Here is a 23,536-nt window from a genome sequence, read left to right as displayed (position 1 = left end):
TCATGCTCATGTGACAAATGTGTGCCCGAGCATACGGCAAGCTAACACGAGACAGGCGTTCTATCACAGGGCTGCTTAAAGTCGCATATATGAGATACTTGTGATTCGAGCTGACAGAGGCAAATTCCACCACTCTGTACAATTTGTAGCGTGCGCGAGGATTTATCCGGGAGATACGCGAATGTGGGCGTACTTAGCATTCAGAATGTCCCGTTTACGTGTTTTTAAGCCAGCCCCTAACCGGGAGACCGAAACCCAGAAAATTGTCAAGCCTCTGGCCAAAATTTTAATGAGTACGTGGAGCGACATAAACTCTCGGGACTTCCCTGCTAAGTACGACAGTTTGTAAATGTCTCTAAAAGAGTTTGCACAAGCTTGCGCATCAGTCACTGTAGTGATCACTACCGCATTGGTGGAGTTTGTCTTTTTACTTGTCTATTTCACTTTTTTTTACGATAACCAAGCAATTTTTAAGACCTCTCTCTCTCTCTCTCTCTCTCTCTCTCACTGTCTCTGTACACTGAAAAGGGCTCTGGGCTCCGGGGTATCATTGTATAAACTGGCAATACTGGCATCACCACATGGAGACGAACATGCAGTAACCTTGATCGCATTCCATAAGAACGATGTGAAAACATTGAAATACATAAACGGACCTTATTCACCGCGAAGTAGTGACCTTTTAATCAATCTCAATCTACTACTGCCGGCGTATACATTTGCTTAATTTAAAAAGTACCGGTACAGCATTACGACACCTAAGTAGCCCGAAGAGAGTCCTTCAATTTTTAAATTCAAATCTACATCCCTCTGGTGGTCTCCGCGGCTTCGGCTTCTGTCCTCTTTTAAAAATTACAAAACCGCGCACTTTTGGGCGGTAAAATATTGCTGAATTTTACTAATTTTGATGTAACGAACTGGACACTAGCCTTGACATCTTGAATTTACCTGGTGGTGCTATTGAAGCATTACTTCCACTTGCGGTATCTGTAGCAGTGACATTGAGTCTGCGCAGTGAGTCCTTAGATTCCCGTGACAGCGACGAGGGCTGTGCTGCCGGGCCAGGGTCATGGTCGTTCGAGGACGGCAGGTCAGGCTTGTAGCCCTCGGGCGGCCTCATAGCGTCCCGCGAGGCCTCGCTGTACACGACGCTGACCAGTCGCACAAAAGCCTGCGAAATATAAAAGAAATAGCACTTGGAAAAAAATTCCTGGACAATTCCCGAGCTCTGAATGTGGATGACCACCGGAGATTAAGCCCGGAATATGCGTGGCCTCCAATGCAATGACAGGCGTCACTTGGGTATTTGGGATTCCATTCTAGATCACTTTAAATTAAAAATAGAGAATGAATGATTTTCTTCGTGGCGGACCCGCAACCCCCAAAAGCCGGGATATGTAGACATGCAATTGTTTGGAACCTCCGTAAAGGTAGGGCAGTGCAAACGTATACATGGAATGAGTGGCTCGCACAGGGCAAACCTTTCAAAAAACCGAACTAGTTCTGCGACACCATATGGAGCCTGGGAATTGCGCCTCTCAATATCGTATCTACCCAACATGTATATCGAAGCAATGAGATCTGCATCAGCTTGAAGTTTAGGTTTTCTTTTGACTTTCAAAATGCACAGACCTGAGGAGAAAATGAATGGTTGTAATGGCGTGAGATGACCGGTTCTTTTTGCAACGCCTCATGCTAGGACCACTTTGCGCTTCAAACAGACGAGCTTTTTGTTCACATGCATAAATACACACGAAATCCATACATGATTTCCTTAAAGTTAAGATTAAAGTAAAGAAAAGCTCTACATAAGTCATCATGTTGAGATTGAGCATCATTCAGCCTCACTTTAAGGATTTGAATCACTGTGAGCCCACCTCTAGTAACTTGCGCCAGGCTGCCTTTGTCTCTGGCGTCATCAGATTTTTGTGTTCGGTGACCAGCACATCGATGAGCGTATGGCTGAAGGAGGTGAAGTAGGCCACCTTGACGTCCCGACGGCGATGGTGGAGAAGAGCGACATTCAGGGCCACCTGTAGCAGCTCCCTGGGGTTGTCGAGCGCGTTGATCAAGTGGGTCAACTCGTTGCCGACCTTGGTACAGTGGGCCCTGTGGGTTAGTACATCTTGTTTCACTTTTCTGGAGGTTGGTTACTCGGCAATTCTTTTCGACCGAGTGTTAAAAGATCGCGGGACAATAAAAGTATGTGCAACATTATGTCCACCTTTAAGACCTGATTTGTGAAACCTATTCCAAATGGTTTTTGAGGACCCAACATCATGGTGCCATGGGTTCTTGGTTGTTCTTTTCCCTACATGTCTGCTCGCAGCTTTTAAAATAATGTTTATGCAATATTCTGTAATAATATGTGGATATACTGGTCATCTTACCGTGCACGGAAACCAGGGACTATTGGATTAGAAAAAAGAGCTGGACTGCGCAAGAAAAAAAAATCTAATGGGCGTTAAGGATAATCTTACGCGCTACAACAGGCAGCTTCTTCGGCTGGCTAAGTCTTGGGCCTGTGAGCGCGGTTTTCGTTTCGCATGGTACCTTATACAAAGGAAAGAAAAGAGGACATTCTGTGAAGGACGGATAGAAATACACACCACAACCGCTATCAACTGATCGCAACAGAGTACAGAAGAGAGAGAAGAAGATTGCCTAACCTTGCAAACAATTATGATATCACTGAAATTATCGCCACATGCGCTTTTCCCTGGCCTCCAGGAAAGCAATTTCTTTTTTCGTGATAGCTATCGAGAGAACACTGATCCAGTTATTCCCGGCTCGTTTAATCCTTGCAGCTTCAACAAGTTCCCGCAGAAAAGTTGTTCAGGTTATGCTTCATTGCTCACTTGCGTCAGCCTGACATGCGAAATGCACCTGACGAAATTCCCGCTACTTCCCTGTAACACGACCTCTCGTGAATGATAAATATACCGACCCATCCGACCTTAGCTCAATGGTCGCCGTGTAGCGCACTTCGCCTTTATCCTTTGTATACGTGAATATGCTGTCCGCACGGTGAAATATTGGCGACGTCTCTGAATTTCTGCGAAACTTCAGCTTTCAGTTTTAGGTTTTAAGGATGACAGAAACATGGTTTTTTGACGACTCAAATGTATTGATGGGTACAAGGAAATTTTTCTCAACAGGAAATTTTAGAGAGACTGAATACGAATGTGTAGAAAATTTTTTAAGCTCTTGAGTTGATTTTGAAGTGTTAATTGTGCCCTAAATGTGAGGCGTATATTTTTGTTGTAGCTTATGGACCACTAGATGGTGATGTGCAGAACGTTTTCAAGTTTTTAGATGGTTTCTTCCCCTTGTTAATGAGTGTAAATATAGGCTTGTTCTTAAAGGTGACTTGAATATAGCACCGGTTACAGAGGGGTCAAATCAAGCTCAACCTTCAATGCTTCTAGACACACATTTGTTAAAAATGTAATAACCCGGAAGAAACGTGTCACAGCTACCACGGAAGCGATCCTTGATTTATTCATAACAGACATACTGCAGTCTCAGCTATTATCGGATGTAATTCAAGTGGGAATTAAAGATAATCTTCTAACTACTTATTTCTTGATAGTCGCCCAGTAGCAAAGCAGCCAAAAATCATCAATTTTGTTCGAAGATATTGGCGCGCATTTCCTTGAATATTTTAGGAATTAAATTACTCTCCCAAGTTTGGAGAGTGTATTATCGTGTACCTTACATGACAGTGCATGCAACCAGATCACTGAAATTTTCTGTTTTGTGTACAAAATGATTTTCTGTTGAAACAGGTACGCAACCCAAAACGCGGATAAAAAAACCATAGATAACGTTAAATTTACTTAGGGTGATGCCCGCAGAGAATAGACTCTCACGAAGTTTTGAAAACTCGTACTAATAGTAAGTTAAAGTCGTTAAAAGTATCGCAATAATCTCACTAAGCTGTTAAAAAAAGCTAAATGAGACTGCTACGAATGTTTGATGCAATTGCAGACTTTAAATATTCGTGGCAAAGACTAAATCACGTACTATTTCCTGGTGCAAGCTAGAGGGTCTCACTCTAAAAAAGATACAGACTGGCAATGAAACTGACAAAGGAATACAGCTAGCAAAAAATTTAAAGAAACACTTTACGTCCCTAATAGGTAGTAGTCGTGATCCCACGGCTTTTGATTAGGTGGATTCTCTCATAGCTAACTCAGTGTTCCTTGTTGTGTCGTGGGCGACGGCGAGCGGCCTCGGCGGCGACGGGAGCGAAGGCTCAGCGCGCCGGGCCCACGCACAAGCCCAACAAGAAAAAGTGCGGCCTGCTCGCACCAAGACCAGAGCCCAAAGAGAACGTTTATTGTTCGACAAGACGACACCTAGACGCATACGCACGTGACCCGTCACGTGCGACCACAGCAACGACATCTAGTTACAATTAACACAACCAAGCGCCCACAGTGAGCGGGCGCTCCACTAGAGGGCGCCACTACACCACATCATCTTCCCGTGCAAAAGAAGTTCGCACACTCTGCGAAATACGCCACTACACCACATCATCTTCCCGTGCAAAAGAAGTTCGCACACTCTGCGAAATACATACAGCATCTTAAATGCACACTGCACATCATTCTCCCGCGCTTTGAAGAATGTCTGCATCTTCCTTTCACTTGACTCACACAACAGGCTATCAGTCGCTCACGACAGTTCTATAAGTCCCAAAAAAAAACCCGTCCAAAAAACATTTTCGCTCACGACAGTTCTCTAAAGTCCCCAAAAAAAAACCCGTCCAAAACACTTTCAATGATGATATACGATTCAACACAGACATGACACGTTCAACATGACGCAAAGCATGAACCGTACGTATACCCCTTACTGCACATATTCGCGAAACCACTGAGGCTGCTTAGTCTTACGGCGCGGACGCGTAGACGTTGAACTTGCATTATTTGACGATCCAGAAACCCCCTCATTTTCCCTTGTGTTGTCTACATGGCTATTTGGATCTGTTTGTTCACTATTTTCTTCCTGACATTCCAATGGTTCCCGAGGGACAATGGATTCAGACCTTGCACTGGTAGAGACCTCCGACAGATCAGGGTCTGTCTGAACACTGGGGCTTGTCCCTTCTGACAACTGTAGACTAGGGGACTGACTGTCACAAATGTCCAAGTTAGACAAAGAGTACAAAAACTCTTTATGCCTCGACGAGAGTTCAACATTGTCATAGGAGTACGGTGCCGAGCCAACCTCAATTCCTTTCGGAACGACTGTGAGTTTCGAAGCGTTCCAGATCTTTCCATCACTGAGCTTAAAGGTGAAAGGTGCAACCTGAGCTTGCACTGTCAACGGCTTACTATACTTCAGAAATCCTTGCTTACGGAATTTTACCTTCACGACATCTCCCACCTTTATGCGGGTCGGCTGCGCACTTTTCCTTCTGTCAAAGTACTGTTTAGCTTTATGCTGCTTCGTGAAGACCTGATTCCGAACATGAGGCAGGAAATTGTCCGACTCTGCTGCCTTTTTACGTATTCTGAAGTTGCTAATATCCACTTTGGAACGAGGCTGACGTCCATGCAGCAAAAAAGCTGGAGAAAGACCTGTCACTGAATGTGGTGTGACCCTATACGACCCAAGAAATTGTGTAATGCTTTTCGAAGCATCCTTGCCTTCCAGTCTGGCTACCTGTAAATGTTCTTTGAGAACTCTGTTAAACCGTTCAATCTGGCCGTTAGCCTGAGGGTAATAATTCGACGAGAACACGTGGCGGATACCTTTCTCCTTTAGATACTCTTGCATTTGTTTGGAGACAAACTGGGGTCCATTATCAGTCACTAAAACCTCAGGGAGCCCTTCCCGACTGAAAGACCAGTCCAACAACTTAATGACATCCTCAGTTGAAATGGAATTTGTGCCCAGAACCTCAGGCCACTTAGAGTAGTAATCGACTAGTGTAACAAGAAATCGGGGGTACGACACATCTAACGGACCGACGATGTCCATTCCCAACTTTTGCCAAGGCCCTTCAGGCCATTCCACTGGCTGCAACGGAGCTACATGAGGCTTAGCAGACTTGTCTGCCAGCTGACAAACGTGACAATGCTTTACATGTTCTTCAACATTGCGATCCATTTGAGGCCACCAGTAACGTTCCCGGAGAAGTTGCTTCGTTCGTACTATTCCTTGATGATTTTCATGTGCTAACTCGAGAAATGTAGGTACCAGTACACAAGGAATGACTACACGGTCATCACGCATGAGTAATCCGTCCACAACAGAAAGTTCATCCCTTACATGAAAGTAAGCAGTTAAATCACTGTGTACCTTTTTCTTACCAGGCCAACCCTTTGACACATACTCTGCTACCTTCTGCAACGTCACATCGGCCTTAGTTGCCAGCTGCACGGTATCTTTATCGACTACTGATGTTACCAGCGACACTATCTCTTCTTCCTGAAGTTCCTGACCGGTCTGAATGGGTAATCTCGATAGAGCGTCAGCCACCAGATTTTCTGACCCTTTGCAATACTCGATGTCAAAATTGTAGTACAGCAGACGCGCTGACCACCGTGAAATTCTTAAAGGTCTCCGACCTGAGTCTCCTGCGGCTAACAAAGCAACTACAGCCTGATGGTCAGTTCTAAGTGTGAACCGTCTGCCCCAAAGAAAAATGTGCCACTTTTCGCAGGCGAACAAACAAGCCAGCGCTTCGCGCTCTCCCACAGAGTATTTTCTCTCAGTCTCCGACAAAGTTCTAGAAGCAAAGGCTATGGTTTCAAGCCGAGAACCATACCGCTGCTGTAGTACCGCGCCAATTCCCACATCAGATGCGTCGGTAGTTACTACTACAGGCAAGTCAGGATTAAAGACCTTCACAACCGGAGAACATGTGAGGCACGCTTTCAACTGATCGAAACTGCGCTGAGCATCATCAGACCAACAAAACGTCTGACCCTTCCTGAGCATGAGGCGAAGTGGTTCAACTATCTCTGCATAGTTCTTTATGAACTTAGCATAGTATCCTGCAAGACCTAAAAATGATTGCAGTGACTTTATGTCCGTAGGAGCGGGAGCATGAACTATAGCTTTTACTTTGCTCTCCAAAGGTGAGATGCCCTCAGCCGAAATCTTGTGACCCAAAAAATCAAGTTCCCTGACCGAAAAAAGACATTTGTCGTTCAACTTCATGCCACTGTTTGCTATACATGTTAAGACTTCAACCAGGCTCGCGTCATGCTCAGCTTGAGTCTTTCCCCACACAAGAATATCATCAAGATAGCAAACAACATTTCTGCAATTTTTTAAGATCTGAGACATCATTTTTTGAAAAACCGCAGGCGCCGACGCCAGACCAAAACACACCCTCTTAAACCTGAATAAACCTTCATGAGTCACGAAAGTAGTTAAGTCCCTACTGCCCTCTTCCAGCAACAACTGATGATAAGCCGACGCCAAGTCAAGCTTAGAAAAACAAACAGCACCATGAAACATCTGCAACAGCTCTTCAACATGCGGTAAAGGATACCCATCAATGATAATTGCCTTATTCGGTTCCCGGAGGTCCACACACAGCCGAATGTCCCCGTTCTTTTTCCGGACGACGACGAGTGGCGAAACCCACTCCGAGGCGTCGACACGCTCAATGACATCATTGTCCTCGAGGCGTCGCAGCTCGCTGGACACTGGATCACGGAGAGCAAGAGGCAATCTTCGTAGCTTAGATGCAACTGGAGTCACACCTGGCCGCCGTTGGATCTTATGCGAGACGTCCTTGACAAGACCCAACTCGCCGTTGAAGAGATGTTCGAAACCCGGGGGCACGTTCACGGGACACTGCACTGCACACACCGATGCTAGTCGACACGTAAGAGACGCACCGTCGATCTGAATGCCCAGTTGCTGGATGGCGTCGAGCCCCAAAAGAGATGTCCCTTTGTCGGTGACGTAGAATGTGACGGAGCAAGACCGTTGCAAGACTTGAACAGGAGCTTGGAATGAGCCGCGGATGCCGATACGTTGTTTGGAAAAATTCCACAAGTTGACGGAAGCCTTGGACAGCGCATGCTGTTTACTGAAGTGACGCTTGAAATCTTCGACAGTCATCAACGACACGGATGCTCCGGTATCGACTAAGAGTTGCATGGTCACTCCGCTGACTTCGGCTTGAACGACTAAGTCCTTTCTTGGAGGATTGTTGACGCTGACTTCAGCTTGGACGACTAAGTCCTTTCTAGAAGAAGTGCTGACTGTTAAGACGGAAGATCTTGCGGGTGCGTTGATCTCCGTGGATGCTGGATGCTCTACAGGTTCCGGTGTCGAAGCGGATCCCGTAGCTTCCTTCGAAGAAACTCGATGCACTGGTGCCGGCTTACGGCACATCGATGCGAAATGTCCCCACTTATTACAAGAGTTGCAGCGCCGATTTCGGGCTGGACAATTTTGAAATGCTGAATTATGCCATTTATTTCCGCATCGTTCGCACAACTGAAGCTTGCCTGCAAACTTCTGCTGAACTGTACCGCGGAACTCTACAGCTGACTGCGGATGGAAACGTCCACCTTGGAGGCCACCATCTTGCCTTCCCGAACCCGGTGGAATGACGTCACGGCCTCCCCGGCTGGCCAGGCCATCTTGAATTCCTGTGCCGCCATCTTGAGCGCGCCGGCCTCCCCGGCGGCCCAAGCCATCTTGATTCTCCACGCCGCCATCTTGAGCGCGGCGGCTTCCCCGACTGTCATCTTCCGCGACGCCACCTTCTCCTCGTCGACCTACTGCTTGTACTTGATGATGCGAACCGAAGGCTTGGTTCGCCAACGACAAAGATTCAAAACTCCGACCAATCTCTTCAGCTTTCTCCAAAGACAACCTTTCGCCATGTGCGAGCAGCTTTTCTCTAACCTGGGGGTTAGACGTTCCATGTATGATTTGATCTCGGACGCGCTCCGCGTACGTCAGCCCGAACTTGCAACGTACGGCTTTCTCCTTTAGAGCGGTCACGTATTCTAAAAAACTTTCCCCCCGAAATTGACGACGGCTTGTGAACTCATGTCGTTCAACAAGCGTATTTGTGGACGCAGCGAAGAGCCGGTCCAGCTGCTCCAAAAGTTGGTCGAATTTCGAAATGGCCGGAGCCGAGGATGCGGTCACACTACAGTCGGTCGCGGAGTCGGTCACGATAGGGCTGGTTACATTAGCGTCGGTCACGTTACTGGCGGCGTCCCTCCTTGCTTCGTCCTGCTCCGCCTCAGCAAAATACCTTCGTTGCCCCTCCCTACCCAAAACACTGACGAGCGCCGACGCGCGTCGTCCGTCATTCCAGTCGCTGCCGCCAGCCGCCTCGAGATGGGCCTGAAACAATTTTTTCCAGTTATGCCACGGAATCTGAGGCGGCCCCGGCAATTCGAGGAAAACGGGCAGGTTATCGAAGAGGCCCATGCTGCCAAGCAGGAAGGAGAGAGATGCAGGAGCAGAAGCAGAAGAACGAAGTAGGGCGAGGCCTAAGCGATGGTTCGACAAGCGTCAGCACAAAGAACGCTAGGCCTCGCGACGCCAGACGCGCCGGACAGTCACACTCGAGCGAGGTCAAACGCACTCACGTTTTCATTCTGCCGGACCCGTCGACGATGTCGTCGCAGCAGAAGAAAAGCATCCCATCCTCGTCGCCAAAAAGATGTTGTGTCGTGGGCGACGGCGAGCGGCCTCGGCGGCGACGGGAGCGAAGGCTCAGCGCGCCGGGCCCACGCACAAGCCCAACAAGAAAAAGTGCGGCCTGCTCGCACCAAGACCAGAGCCCAAAGAGAACGTTTATTGTTCGACAAGACGACACCTAGACGCATACGCACGTGACCCGTCACGTGCGACCACAGCAACGACATCTAGTTACAATTAACACAACCAAGCGCCCACAGTGAGCGGGCGCTCCACTAGAGGGCGCCACTACACCACATTCCTAGATGCTGCTTATAACTCTGAGATACTGTCAATATGTTCTCAGATTAAGAAAGTGAATGGGAAGATATAAATTGGTTTACGATTGGACGAGTTAAATTTGTTGTCGATCTTATAAGTGACATATTGACTCATATTTTTAACCTTGTCCTCATTACTGATACGTTCCCGGAACACATGAAAAAGACCAAAGTAACAAGCGATTTCTAAAAGTGAAAGAAAAACGATTTTGCTAATTATAGGTTTACTTCCGTGATGCCAAAAAGGTATGAAAAAGGTTTGTTGAAGAGGTTTTCCCTATTCAAGTGTCACTCGGTAATAAGAGATTGCCAGTATGGTTTTAGGTCGCTTATGTCAACGGCGCCGGCTCAACTGAATCAAAAAGAATTTATATTGGGCAACATTGAAACTAAAAACTTGACAAATGGGGTTTTCGTGGACTTCTTCAAAACCTTCCATAGGATCAGTCATATCACTTTTATGGAAAAATTATCATTTTTTTGTTTCGAGTTGTTGCATTCGATTTAATTAAAAGCTGCTTGGCAGACAGAAAGCAGCGCGTATTCATTGACAGGGAGTTATCTTTTCTCCTACATATAATTCAACGTGTACCTCAATAGAGTATATTGGATCCCGTATTTACTATATGCATAAACGACTTGGTCAAAATAGACAATAAGGTAAAGTATATCATCTATGCAGACGACACAAGTCTATTTTTGGTAGGAAAAGATGCCAACAATCTATAAAAAAGCAAAGCATTCACAATATAAACTTAATGAGTGGCCTCGGAAATATTTATTTATTTGTTAATGTGCCTCAAAAACCCCAGGGCGAGGTGTTACATAGGGGGTGGGCATTTTAGACAGGGTTTCTGCGATGGGCGTTTTGAAAAGTATAAGGCTGGAGTGATGCACGACGTGGGGCGAAAGGTCATTCCAATCTTTCGCTGTCTGAACAAAAATGACCGAATGTGAGTAGTTGTACGGGCATGCGCAAAGTAAACTGGGTTGTGGTGGTTAGTGTGGAAAGATATGCGATGCGAGGGCATGATAACCGATGCTCCGGACAGTGAATGAAGAAATTTATCAAACAGAACTAATCTAGCGGCTTTGCGTCGCAGTTCAAGGTTGGGTAGATGGGCTTTGATCTTTAGGTTAGTACCGGTTGAGAGGGGCGAGTAATTTGAATATATAAACATAGAGGCTCTATTTTGGACAGATTCTAATGTTTTGGATAGATTAGATTGGTGGGGATCCCAGTCGGCGCAAGCATATTCAAGTTTCGAACGGTATAATGTTTGATATGCTAAAAGTTTAACAGAAGGGGGAGCGAGTCGTAGACGTCTTCTGAGTTATCAAAAAACGGTTTTTGCGTCGTTAGAAATGTTTGTTATGAGGGACGACAAAGTAAGATCTGGTGCTTACGCCTGATCTTTACACCTAATGTTTACACCTAAATATTTGTAGGAAGTCACAGGGGATATTTTGAAACCACAAAAAAAGTATTAAGGAGCCGGGTGGGATTTTCTGCGATGAAAAGAAACGACGGGTGTTTTCCTAACGATCAGAGTCATGAGCCAATTTTTGCACCAGGTTTCAATAGTTATTAGATCATTTTGAAGGATCGGGAGTCATTAGGGCAGTTAATAGGACGATAAATCACGCAGTCGTCAGCGAACAAACATATTCGGGACGATATATTTGTAGGTACGTCGTTAATATAAACCAAAAATAGAAGGGGAGCGAGTACCGTACTCTGAGGTACACCTGAAAGGACGGGACGCCTGGTAGATGATATCTGGTTGGAGTAAACGAACTGTTCCTGGTTTGCAAAATTGTTTTACCCATTCTGGAACTGCTGGGTCAATGTTTAAGAACAAACGTTTAAAAAAAGGCGTTGATGGGGTACTTTATCGGCAGCTTTTGAACAACCAGGAAAAAGGTATCTACAGGCCTATAGTGATCAATGCTTGAGCGGATGTCGCTAAGAAAAAGCGCTAGTTGTGTTTCACAGGAGAGGCCTTTCTTCAATCCGTTCTGACTGGTATGGAAAAGGTTACAGAGATAAGGAATTTGACTGTTTGAGAATTAATTGTTTGTTCCAATGTTTTACAGCGCAAGCAGGTTATTGATATTGGGTGGTGGTTTGAAGGTGAGGATGACGGACCCTTCTTGGGTTATGGGATGACCTTGCCAACCTTTCAGTCCCGTGGCACCACTCCAGATGACAGTGGTTGCTGGAAGATGTGTGATAGCATGAGAGCAGAGTGATGTTTGGTGTTTTTTGAACTCTAGAATTTATACAGTGAATACCAGCTCATGACGTCAGTTTTAAGGAATCAATGACTTGGGTAGTGCCATTTGGTTCCAAAATGACCCTGGACAAAGCAGGGCCGTCATAGGACGGCCCTGCATTTGCCGTCATAGGACGGCAAATGCATCGTCAGGTTCATCGGTAAACACTGAGCAAAACCTAGAGTTTAGTGTTCGGCAAACCCTGAACTCCGGGATTTGAATATTTTGTTGATCTGATAAGGAAATGGGTTTAGCATGGGTTGGGTTTATGGTGTTCTAAAACTTTTTGGGGTTTGTGCGTAGCATTTCTGGTAGGGTAGCATGTCTGGTAGGCTTAATTCTTTAGTTATGAACTGTTCATAAACGAAGGCTGTTTTATTTCGCTCGAAAGGTACGATGTTCCATTTCTATAAAAGTCTTGAACTTAATAACCATGAGATAATACCTTAATAACGAACCGCTAAAACACTTGGTATTGATTTTTATGAGCACATGCAATGGGACGTCCACTGCGACATCGTAAAAACGAAATTGAGACGGGTTATGGGTGCACTGAGAATATGCCAGGCGCGCTCACCGACAAAGCAAAAATTACTTGTCTACAATGCTCTCGTTAAATCTCATTTGGTTTACTCCCAATTTGTATGGAGTAATTGTACCAAACCGTCATTGCAGAGCTTCGTTACGCTCCAAAACCAGGCTCTAGGAGCACTTGAAAACCAGGCCTATACCACCCACAGTTCTGAAATATTCAGAAAATAAAACATTGTGCGGTTGAATCTCCTCTACGATATCAGCTGTTGCTATATACATCGTAAATCAGAAACCGTTGGACTAACATAACAATAATATCTAAGTTAAGAAAATTATCCGAAAAAATAACCAGGTGTAATGATGTGTGGTATGCCCCGACCCCACGTACAAATTATGGCGAACAAAGGCTTCAGTACAGTCTTCCCCATTACGCCTAACACTTGTAACGTCACAGAAGACAGCATAAACGTCAACTAGACCTTGCTTGGGAGGTATGTAACTAATTGCTGCCATGTGTTATATTTCTTGCGTTTGTCGTTTTCCTATATAACATACTGGGTTTAATGGTGCTATTTTGCAACCCATTTTATTTCCATTGATATTTGCAATGTTAGCTATTCGCATTGGTATCTAGTGGAAATAATGTATTGATTTTGTGTTGATACGAGCAGCAGATATGTTCACTGTATATATTTGGGGTCCACGGCCTTTGGTTTGTTATGTTATTTTTTTATAGGAGGGTGGGGCTATGTCAAGCTGCCGTAAAGCAGCTTTTACCCCACTTTCTTCTAACACCCATTCTACAACACCGGTACAAGTTGGGATAAAAATGAATTAATTGAATTCAAATTAATTAATGACGTAACGAGACACGTTGAATCGAATCGTGGTTTTACGGAATTAGCGTTTACATATTTGTTGTTTATTTCGCATTTTGAGATAGCGTCAGTGAGGAACGCGCCGAATTTATTCTCGGAAAAATTCACATCATAACTCGAAACAGCTCCATTGGGTGATACGTGTGGGAAGACCAGCAGAGAACTATGCAACACCTTGATCACCTCGGCTGTCTTAGCTGTGCGAAAGGTTGGCCAAGAACAGCGCGATGGAAATCCGTACCGGAGTGACATTGTAAATCGTACATGCAAGCAAAAGGCATTAATGAAGCTCCTGTTCCAAATATCGCGCATTCGTTTCATTTGTGTAGCTTCCGTACCGAAACAAATGTGCGTTTTCTTTATTTGGTAAGCTGTTTTTCTGTATCACTCTTTCCCGAGTACTCATAAGCCAGGACCGCGTAAAGAGCTGCATTTCCGCAATATTGCTGATTTCGCGGAAGTTCTACATTTGACTGTTATAATTGCGCAGAGGGTGATAATTGGCCGAACACGATTTCTGGAAAATATCGCGCCCCTCCGTCTAAGGGCGAAGATGTTGAACGCGAAGCTTTCTCGTGATGGAGTTCTTGGTTGGCCAATCCTGCACAGCGAGTATGTACTACTCTGGAGTTACGCACGTCTTTTCTACAAATACCCACAGCAACTCTCTGGTAAGCATTACTTACCTCTAGAGTTTGCTATTGGGGTGTACAGCGCGAATCGGTATCGGCTGCTTGGCGTTCGCCTCGGCTATATTCAAATTGATTAGCGGATAGACGCCGGCTTCAGAAGGCGGGAATTAAGGTTTCATTTCGTCCACTGGAAGCGTTTTTTTTACTTCACCCACGATCATTCATCATCATGATCTTCAGAAAAAGTTGACTTTCCTGCAGTGCGTATCACTGAGGACACAAAATCTTGCTTTAAAAACCAGACGATAACAAAATATAAAACATAGTGATAATTGCTAACCATGTAATGCTCTGCATTTCCACAAAATCGCAGAGTCCCCAGAAGTTCTGCCGTTAATCTTTATAATAACCTAAATGAAGATAATTATTCGAACAGAATTTTGAAACACAAAAAACAAAATAGCGATAATGGCAAACCGTGTAACGCCCGGCATTTTTCTTGAAATTGGAGATTTTGTTACAGTTCCACGTTTAAAAATTATAATAGCGTATTATAATAGCGGAAGTGGATATAATTGGTCGGAAAGAATTGAAGAAAACGAAAAAAATTTATATACTAAGAAGTCGCACTATAGAAAAGCGGCATAACAATGCTACAGTTGAGTAGACAATTCTCTGAATTCGTGCAGAATTTTTTTACTGTTGCCTGCAAACTGCAAAATCGCCTGCAAAGCTACTGTCCCCGTAGTTCGGTACCCGACACAGGCCTTTGTACCATCAACTATAAGTATTCCCCCCCCCCACCCCTCACCCCCCTCCCCCCCCATCAGTAAAGCCATAAAAGTAACCGGCTCCGTCCAGGCCTTCTGAAGCTTGGCTGTTCGTGTGGATGTCGTACACTTACTTGAACTTCGGGTGCCCACTGAGAGACCTCAGTGTTCTGCCTCGGAAGTCCCTGAACAAATTCAAGTGCTGGGGGTGCTTTAGAAGGAAGGCGTGAAAGATGGTCATGCCGTAGTCCGGGTGGGACTTGCAGAACTCGTTCCACACGGAACGAATCGCTTTCTTGTCGCCCTCTGTGAGTCCCATCACGTCGCTTGGTTCGACGCCTAACACCCACTGGACTGCATTCGAGCTCGTTTGCCGTGAGGTGGTAACGCCCATGGCAAGAGAAGCGAGATTCCCGCAGCTACACTGTCCGACACGTCGTCTTCGTCTTCGAGTAGTCGCGATGCGGAGATGACGATGATAATGGTACTCTCTTGCCAATTAAATAGGCTGCGTCTAATCTCACGGCAGCCGGGAGAATTACCCCCAGGAAATTCTCACGGCGGTTTCAATAAAAGTTGGCTGGCCTAAAATTTTCTGAATATTACGTCCCAACGTAACCTAACTTAACAGAACCTCACCGAACCTAGCGTAATCTAACCGAAGTCGTCCTAACTTACCCAAATCCAGCACAACTGCAACAAGCCTAATCTAACACAGCCCAACGACATAGAACACAACCTATATTAAACGTAATTCATCCCATTCCATATCTCTTGATATAGTAAAAACCAGAGTAAAAAGAGTATTAACAAAATCACGATGACCGGAAAATACTCAAAAGCAAACAAAAAAGAACATCGAAATGCCGGACCCGAACCCGAGCCCTCTCGTTTAAAACCAAGTACTATACAAGAGCGCTGCACGGGCAACTGCGAACACGGCTTTTTAGGGAATATTTATCCCATAGAATCTCCGGGTAGCGTTCTTAGCCAATGAGAGACGACTGCCGTGAGCAATTTTTGACGGTAATTCTCACGGTTGCCGGGATAATAGACACTACAAGATAAATATACGAGTGGAGGTAAAAATCATCATCATCGTACTCACCGTCTTTGTCATCATCGCCATCACCTCTCCCATTATCCCGTCAAAGTCCCATGCAGGCCGAAGTAGTCTTCAAAAAATAGGCAGCATTCCACGCTGTGAAGGTGGTTATACTGCGGAGCTGTAAACGACGGCCACAACGATTGCCCATGTGGCGTTACTTGAATTCGCAGACGTGGCATCCGCTCCCTGCTACCACTCATCATGCTCTTGGCGTCCCTGTCTCACTCCTCTCTTGATGAATGGAACGGAGTCTTCCCCAATGCATTTCGAATTTCCCGCCATCGCATTGCTCGCGCGCCCCCTGCCTCAACACCGGGAGCGGAAGTTCTGTTCTTTTTACAGCGATACAGTATACCTCCAACCAGCCAAGAAACTTTTCGTGTCCGCATCAAGGAGGTTCCTTGGTCCGCATGAACCGAAAAGTCCCAGGCTAAAGCTGGCTGCCCAATAAATCCTCCCACGTTAATACTGGATACACTCCGGATACACACATAGTCTGCTGGCACCGCCAGCCACCGAACCTGTGCCCGCGAAGACAAGAGGAGCGAGAGCTTGCCGCCTTGCCGACTAAGCTACTCCCGGACGTATAGAAAGAGGAGGCAGAAGGTGGTGTGGATTCAGCGTTTGGGGAGGAGAGGGCGCTCTTTGGTGCCGACGCATTAAACAAAAGTGAGGGGGAACAGGTGAGAGAAATGACGCAAAAAATGCGCGTGTCGCCCTCTCCTCACCCTTCAAAAGACGCTAAAAGTGGCCGCCACAAAAGGCGCGTTCCACACAGCACAGTAAGGTGCCCGCACGTGCGACATGAAAGCAAGCAAAAAACTACTCCCGCTCGCACTCTTCCAGCCAGGGGGCGCGCAGGTACTGCGAGGGTTGGGAAGTGGAATTAACCATACTCCTCCGCATGCGGCTCGGTTGCTGCAACGTGGCAGCCAGCTTGCACCGACAAGGCCGCTGGTCGTCGCCACATGTGCTTACTGCCCAGAGTCCGAGACGCTGGAGCACCTGCTCTGCTCTTGCCGCCAGTGAGATGCCTCGAGAGCAGAGCTTCGGGCTGCACTCCAGCGTCTCGCCCTGATGTACCTTCTCTTCCCGATGAGCCCCAACTCCATCCGGCGGGAAGCTTTGAGACTTGTCCTGGCCTTTCTCTAAGAGACCGACCTCATACAACGGCTGTAGCCCAGTGACTGCCGGCCAGCATTACGCACTCCTTATCTTTTTCTTTGTCTCCCTCTTTCTCGGTCCCTATTTGCACTCACCTATCCCCGTTCATTCCCCCTCTCGCCTTCACCCTGACTGGGTTGTATGCTGGTGAACTCGCAAATGAGTTCAAAATATCCCCAGACCAGCTCATTTCCACTTTCTCTATCAATAAAGCACTCGCTCACTCGGGGCGTAGCTTAGTCGGAAAGGCTACGGTCTTTCGCCCCTCTTTCATACGCGGGTCCAGGTTCAATCCCTGGCGGTGACAGCAGTGTTTGTGTAGCCAGGGTGTAGCCAGTAGCCAGTAGTAGCCTGTGATGGCTGTTAGTGTAAGGAGTTGTAGCCTGGCAGTTTTCTGTTAACGTGTACACAAAAATGTGTTTGGTTGGTCAGAGTTGTATGCTTCGCAGTAAAAATACTAACGCGCGTGCTCTGCGCTGCCGGAATGCACCTTAACCGCGCCTGGTCTGCGCTGCCGGAGTCCACCTTTTTCCTCCGAATGTTCGCATTTTGCCCACCGCTCCAAAATCGCGGCTGTGATATTCTGCGGGTGCTATTCTAGAAGCCCTCAGGTCCGCCTACTCCCGAGTTTACAGCTGCTTGGGATATGAAAGTAGGTATAGTGGAGCATTCGATGCACATCGAGCGAAACCGCTGGAACACGCGAAGCACGCCTAGCGTATTCAGCGCGCTGATTTTGGCCGCTTACGTTGATAAAGTACGACCTGAGCTATCTTCCGCACGCAGAACCATCTGAAGTCGATCTACAATACTCATCCCCTAGCATAAACTATGTAACCTCACTGCTACATTGAAATCCCCAGCATGGTAGGTACCGAGAAGGAAGCGCTTAGCTTTGTCTCTAAGGTGCGACAACGCTGCATAGCTTATGCCATCTGGGCCCGGGGCAGAAGCCTTGTTTACGGAAGACAAGGCAGCAAATAGTTCTGCCATTGTGAATGGCTTGTCCTTGACGGTCACATTTGAAGAGGGCAAAGAGGTAGCTGCCAGGCTGGCAGGTAAGACTGGAGCCGACAAGGCTGTGACCGTGGCGCAGAAATCTTCAGCGAAGTTTAAATCACGGCGGTTTTGTCGCAAAGCGATAGAGTATAAAGGGTGCAGAGCAGTAGGCGGCGCCCGTAGGCTCCATACTAAGCTCCAGATCCTCGTGAGTGGCTTTGGGGGTTTTAATTTGGGCAGAAGCACTGCCATTCCCGCTGAGCCAATTTCTTCATATGTCGCTGTACATGCCTCTGTGCGCGTCTAGCAGCTTGTATATCTTCGGATGTTCGCGTTTTGCGAGCACGCCTTTCAGCCCTGCAACGTACCGCGCGGAGCCTTTGGTACTCCGCATGGGCCACAGAGAACCTCGAAGGTAGACGGCAAAACTTTGTACAGGAACCTCTTGCCCGTGTCATGGCGTCAAGTAGGTGACTGTACGATTCAAAATTCCCATCGAGCTCCTCAATATGAGCAGAATATAGAGGCCAATCCGGACAACGAATTTTTCGATTGAAGGGCCCTCCACAGAGACCATTGACGTCACGATGTTTTCCTCAGTGTTATCAACGACCACAAGCTGGTTTGCAGACTTTGAGTCTTATGGAAGTGACCATGTACCACCTTACATTGCTGTAAACTGTTTGCCTGCTGGTCGAAGTAAATCTCCTGTTCAATTTGTCAACTAGGGTAACTTCACCACAGCAGCCGAGACAAGCGCTGGTGATTTCTCGCCATACGACGACGCTATTAACAGCATCGCAAATACCCGGAGGTTGTGCACCGAAACCGGGTGCCTGCCCAAGGAGCGTACATTGTCATGCCAATCCGCCCTATCATTCTTTTCCACCCCAATCAATCGCCCACTGGAACCGCCTCCCGAGCCGCTTCTATTGATCTCTAACAATAAGTTGTTTAGAACAGGTTTGACGGACCACGTTTGTAATCATTATTGATTCTAAAACTTTCTTTAGCACTGGTTGGACTTGGTGTACTTGGTTTGTTATTTTAGAGCTGTTCACCATCTGGCTTTGAGATCAGGTTTGACGGCCCATGTTTGTAATCATTATTGATTCTAAAAATTTCTTTAGCACTGGTTGGACTTGGTGTTCTTGTTTTGTTATTTTAGAGCTGTTCACCATGCTTTTGTCACCTACATATAAGTGCGCCAAATCCACCCAAATATGCACCAGCACATGAATAGTTTTCTTGCCCCTTTTGCCCTTTTATTTCCCTTAGTAGTCGTTTTTGAAATGCTTATCTGTCGCTATGCAAACGGCTACATCATTGTGCCTTTCTTGTGACTCTTGTATTGATTTTGGTTGCCTTGTTATTACTTCTGTATTTTGCCTTCTACACTTGTTTAGCTTGTCTGGTTATTATTTCGGTGTATATTTGTACCTGTTGTACCCAGTCCACTCTGTAACGCCCTACCAGGGCCTTGACGGTAGCCTTACATAAATAAATAAATAAATAAATAAATAAATAAATAAATAAATAAATAAATAAATAATTCTTCTGAAACTGGAATTCTACAACCGACGCCGTGATGGCATCACGTGAAAGTGGAAGAAAAAGACAAACAATGGGGTTGCGAATAATCAAGAGGTATTCGTTAAGCCTGGTAGAAAATATTTAAGGGATCCACGATCCACATTATCTCCTTGTTGCCTATTCCACTCGCGAATTACCCTTGGAACAAAATGATTTTTAATGGCATCGTTCTACAAGGGGAGCCTTTTTTTGAGTGTTGTTTTTTATAGAAGTTTTTTAGCGTTGCAAGCATATAGAAGGGGAAATCACTAGTTCCATGTACGTATTTTTATTTATGCCCGTTTCGCCATGAAAAATATTGTACAGACATTTATGCCTGTCATAATACCGCCTGGACCCAGTGTATTCTAAAAAATCACTTTATGATATGCGGAAACAATAGCTGCTGTTTGCACATCGGATGGCCTTTTGTTCTATGATTTCTAATTTAGGTATATTGACATGTGTTTGAGGATCCCAGACCACTATTATTGGTCGAAAATACCTTTTGTAGGCTAGCAATTTGATTTCTTTAGGAGATGCTTTCAATGTCCTTCTCAGATACCCGAAGGGGCGGCTGAGTTTGTTTCGTATGTATGTGACATGATGATTCCATCGCAAATCTGAGGAAATTATTACTCCTGAGTATTCGTGTGTTATTTACGAATGATAATGAGTGACCATCGATGCAATATGAAAATCTTAAAGGCTCTCGTCAAAGGTTATGACGTGCAATAAATGATTTCTATGTTCTCCTTTCACATCACGAAACTATGATTTAGCGGGAAAATCAAAATTTTAACATTAATTGCTTTATTTCTCAGTGAATAAGAGACCATTTGCATCCGGACAAGAGCAGCGGGCACTATAAAACACTAAATCTTTCCAATAAGACAAACTTGTATTTTGTCTGCATGGCCTCTTTAAAATGGATAATTGGTTTGTTAGGGCTAGCAAAAATACAGGAAAGCTTGCAATCACGCGGATGACTTTAATGGAGAATTTGTGGTAGAGGAACATTGCCGGACACATAGTTAGGTTCAGTATCATTTTTTTTCTTGGCTGCGGTGCTAATAATCGTCGTCATATGCATCGAAGACGTCGTCGTTGTCTTCGCGCCCAGTGGTGGATGCAGTCATGCTCAGCATTGTGGACTTCCACCCGCTAAACTGGCGAAGCTTGCACTAAGTCGCGCAAAGATGAAACCATAGCGAAGATGCAATTTCTTTATACGTGAGCACTCAAGGATACATCCCCACGCATTTACACAAGTTTGAAATTGTTTATTTACATGTTCCGTCGTTGCTTCGCCCTCTGCTAATAGTTGTCATCGTCATATGCATCGATATCGTCGTGTCCCTCATGCCAAGCATTACATTCACGGCAGCGCTTGGCGATTGCACGGCTTTTTTTTTTTTTTTTTTTGCTATAGCCACTGCGGGATCCTGGGTATCGGCGGTCGCCGCGAGTCACGCGCTCGCGAGCGCTCTGCATTTTCTCGCTCTTCGCGGTTTTTGGCAATTTTTTTTTTTCAGCGAAGGCCGCTGCGCTTGCCGGGAATGCTCGGCTGTCACCGCGAGGCACATGCTCAGGAGCGCTCCGTATTTTCTTGGTAGTTTTTCCTGCAACACCGAACTTAAGGCTTGTATAACAGCTCCGTTGTTAAGAAGAACAAGGAAAAAATTCCTCCTGCGCAAGGAGCACGGCATGACTTTGGCGCAGTCGCTTGAGTGCACGTGAGCCTTCAGCTCGTGAAAGCAGCCCGGCGTCGTTCAGGCTTGCGCAAGGGCTTGCGTCGCGTGAGGAGCTCCCGCCTTCATGGTCATCGTCTTCGGTGCGGCGGACCCGTTGGCGCGCCGCTCGCTATAGGGTTCTCCCCTTAGATCCAGAGGTTTTAGTGCTCCCCACTCGGCATTTTTTGGTCGGTTTAACTCAGGAATTTCAGGGAAGAGTTGTTGAAAGAGGAAACACTAGGTGGGTAGGAACAAGGCGACCTAAACGGGCTTGACGCGGTCAGCGGTGCCGACATCTTGGCGGCCGGTAGTGTCGAGGCTGACAGTCTTGGGTTGCCGCTCACCGTAAGATGAACGTGCATGAACTTGCTCTTTCTACTCACTCTTCGCCTAGGAGTGGCTGTCACTGTGGAAAAAAGCTAGGCCGACCCACAGCTCTTCTCTTTCGCCAGCCTTGCACCACCAGCACATGCTGCGCTAGAGTTTTTTGTCATTTTTGTTTCCTGTCATTGTTACTGTAGTATCCGGGGTTTTCGCATCTCGGCGTTTCGGTGGCTCTACCACCCGGGGGCTACGTCACTCTGAATACATGGGCTCTTTTGGCTTGATTCTTCTACTCGAGCTTTTGTCTCCTGCTTCGCCCTTTGGGGCCGTCGCAGGCGCGACACCACAGTTACCTTCACAATATCTGTCATTCACTTCACTGCACTGTAATCATCCCCATGTGGAGTAGCAAGCGCTACCCCTAGTAGAGCTGGTCTCTCCAGTCAACATTAAAAAATTCTCTCGCGTTTTCTTTTTTCGCTTTTGTTAATTACTCTTACAGCGCGAATTACGCCAGCAAGCAGAGTGACCCACAGTACGCATCACACAGCCATTTTTCTGTGCAATTGGTTGCATATGTTTTCAGTCACGTCAAGGTGTCACGTGGCATGCAGTATTCTACTTTTTTCAAATCGCAGTTGTTGAAGCTTTTTTCTTTTCGTGTAGATCGGTAACAGTATTCGGAAGTATTTGCAGGTATTCGAAGTGCACGCTTAAAAAGAAAACTCATGCGCCCTTCTGACTAACGACGACGATGGTTGAAGTCGAAGCTTTCTTGTGATGGATTCTTCGGTTGGCCAATCGCACGCTGTGAATATGCGCTGCTCTGGGGGTACGCACTACTTCTCTAGAATACGCTCAGCAACTCTCTTGTGTGCACTCCGTAGGCACAACGTTTGGGTGCGGGATGCACAGGGCTCCTTGCTTGGCGTCTGCTTCAACCATGTAAAAAGGGAGCAATCAGATAGACTTATGTTTAAAGGAGCCCTGAAAACAAAACACAAGTTGGGATCAGTGAAAAGACGGCCTTCTTAGAATCATACTGACGCTAGTTTTAACGCAAACTTCGCTCAAGTAAGTATATAATTAGGAAAAAAGGGAATGGCCATGCGACGCACTCTCTCATTTCCCGCAACAGAACCTATGATGTCATACCAGCCTGCTCTGCGATTGGCGGAGGCCGGCAAAAGCAAACACAAATTAGGCTGAGCTTATAAGCCTGTGCTTAAATTTAGGGTACATTCTTTTTAAAGCAATAAGAATGGTGAGAAAAAAGTGGAAGTTACGAAAGCACATGTAAACATAGAAGTACTGATGCGCACCGCTGTTGCTACTGTGCGCACTATGCTTGGTTTAGCTGCACAGCACTGCGGGGCTTTGGGGTTGTCTCAGGCGACACTGGCCGATTGACGCAAGCGACAGTGTCTTACGTGATCATATTTGTCGAGCGAGCACTATGTTTCACGAAATGATTTTCGCCCACAACAAAAACAAGCCAAGTTTAAATACGGTGAAAAACAAACCAAAGGCAGAAAACGGCTAGCCACGGTATGGTGGCGCTATCTAGGTTCGGTAACGTAAACAAATGC

Source organism: Haemaphysalis longicornis, unplaced genomic scaffold, assembly GCF_048455015.1.
Source record: "Haemaphysalis longicornis isolate Haplotype H1 unplaced genomic scaffold, Haemaphysalis longicornis Haplotype H1 scaffold_9, whole genome shotgun sequence".
NCBI classification, from domain to species: Eukaryota; Metazoa; Arthropoda; class Arachnida; order Ixodida; family Ixodidae; genus Haemaphysalis; species Haemaphysalis longicornis.
The sequence above is the reverse complement of the archived record's forward strand: the minus strand, read 5'-3'. Positions refer to the sequence as shown.